Source organism: Rhipicephalus sanguineus, chromosome 11 (assembly GCF_013339695.2).
Source record: "Rhipicephalus sanguineus isolate Rsan-2018 chromosome 11, BIME_Rsan_1.4, whole genome shotgun sequence".
NCBI classification, from domain to species: Eukaryota; Metazoa; Arthropoda; class Arachnida; order Ixodida; family Ixodidae; genus Rhipicephalus; species Rhipicephalus sanguineus.
This window is the reverse complement of record NC_051186.1, coordinates 75,768,576-75,770,702: the sequence shown is the minus strand read 5'-3', so window position 1 is coordinate 75,770,702 and position 2,127 is coordinate 75,768,576. Positions and strand designations below refer to the sequence as shown.

The 2,127-nt window shown below is 47.5% G+C and overlaps 1 non-coding gene across 1 annotated transcript; it reads left to right on the top strand.

Annotated features, from left to right (window-relative positions):
* Window positions 1–494: 494 nt before the first annotated feature.
* Window positions 495–568, top strand: Trnas-gga (transfer RNA serine (anticodon GGA)). Its single transcript has one exon. It is a non-coding gene; the product is annotated as a tRNA-Ser (tRNA).
* The last annotated feature ends 1,559 nt before the right edge of the window (window positions 569–2,127 follow it).

Genomic DNA, 2,127 nt, shown 5'->3' with positions numbered 1-2,127 from the left:
TGCACAATAAATTTCATTGCAAAAAAGCAAATTGAGTTGCCATTTTATCCTTTAAGCGAGCTACTACAAGATGACGAAAATGCCGGGAATGGTGCCGTTTCAATATCTGCTACAAGTTCGTTCCCATAGAAGTGACAGGACCTACAATAAAAAAAGATGGTTGAACCCTCTGCTACAGTGTACTCTACCTCTGCCTAGCGTTTCTCTTCACGTTTCACGACGCTTTGGTAGAGTGCATACCGAGTATCAGTGCATACCGCGCGCCGCACACTCACTCACGAAGCCACAAGGAATTTTTCGTCGACTAAGAGGCTTTCTTTCTGAGAAATCCGTATGGATTTCCTTGTGGCTTCGTGCTACAAATGAGTGGTTGTCTATTTTCCCTTTCTGAACCCTTCCGCCACCTTGCGGGATTCCGCAGAACTGATATTCAATATGTGTCCTGTTGCTTTGAGTTGTCGATGAATTCGCCCTCGCGCTGCCAATTGCTAGCTTCCTGGTTAGCTCAATTGGTAGAGCGACCGCCCCGGAAAGGCGTTGGTCCCGGGTTCGAACCCCGGACCAGGACGAATTTTTCGGCGACGAAGAGACTTTCTTTCTGAGAAATCCGTATGGATTTCCTTGTGGCTTTGTGCTACAAACGGGTGGTTGTCCATTTTCCCTTTCTTAACCCTCCCGTCACCTTGCGGGATTCCTCAGAACTGATTTTCAAAACACATTCGTGTTAAAAAAGTCACAGTTTCGCCGCAAGGGCGAAGCAATGAATGCGATACCAAGAAATTGGAATATCACACGAAGAACGATAAGCACCTCGATACTTGCAGCGCCCCGCTGCAGCACAAAGAAAGACGTCCGAAAACACACAGGCATACACAAGACAAGCTTGAGTTAACAAGTGTCACAGTTACGTCTTTGTGCTTGAGCAATGCGCTGAAAGTGTCCACGATGGAGAATCAGACGCTCTTAGATATTTCTTTTTAGGAGCGAAGCTCCTTAGGCCCGCACCCCGCCGTCGCCGTTGAAGCTCCCTTCTCTTAAGCATCGCTTTAGGTTGCAGTGGCCGGTGATTTAAGAGGAAATGTTTAGGCCTTGAGCGGTTTGGTTCTAGTTCACCGGAAATTCGAGGTTAAAAGAAGTAAGTTCTGTGCACACTGGTTAAAATGCCCGTATTCACTTTCACCACATTTATCGTGGATTGTGAAATGACAACCATCATTCTAGCGCACTACGGGCGCTTTGTCGAAGGTAGCAGCAGACGCTCTCCCTACCCGGCGCCGGCGCGACAAGACAATGAAACGCTGCGCGCGCCGAACGCCGCGCACGTCGTTCCGTCGCCGCCGTCGAAGCTCCCCGCCGCATCACCATTCGAATCCCTCTCCTACCTGTCTCCCTCTCCCTGAGCTGCGCGCGCCGCACACTCACTCACTCGCTCAGTCGTTCCCTCCACCGAGCGCAGCAGACGCTCTCCCCACCCGTTCCCCACCCTACCGCCTTCTTGAAAGCTAGCAGCGAGATCACGCGCATAATCATTTGCGTCCCATTTCTAGGGAGCTTCGCTCACCGTTTGTATTCGTACACGGCACAACCGCTGATTTTTTTTTTCGCTGGAATCTGCGGTAAGCAGAAAAACACCAAGGCGTTAGAAAGTGTCCAACTGAACGCTTCGCAAAGCGTTCCACAAATTTCTAACTGCACTTCTTAGCGCAACTACGTAGATTCTGTAATTTATTGAATAATATTGCCTAATTAAGCACATAAGCAGAACACAAGAAAAGTGTGCGACTTATTCCATGCAAGAGTCAGCAGCATGCATTTGGTGACCATCGGCATAATTTTTATACTCTTGCTAAAGTTACCTGGGACACTTTTATACATTCTCACTTCTCCTTTTGCGTCAAATCTACCATTGTCCGAAGCTGTAAAAACTGGCAGCCTACAAGAAAGCAATATATGTAGTATTTCATAAGTTTATAGAGGCAGGCAGTTCTAGCGACATGATGCTTGACAATGTTCCTATTCCAAGGTCTTGCCCAAAGCATATTTTCTTTTGCTTTCATTGTCATGCTCATTATATACTGGTCCGTATTTTTTCGTCATTACATTTCTGCGTGTTCTGTGTTAGCATAC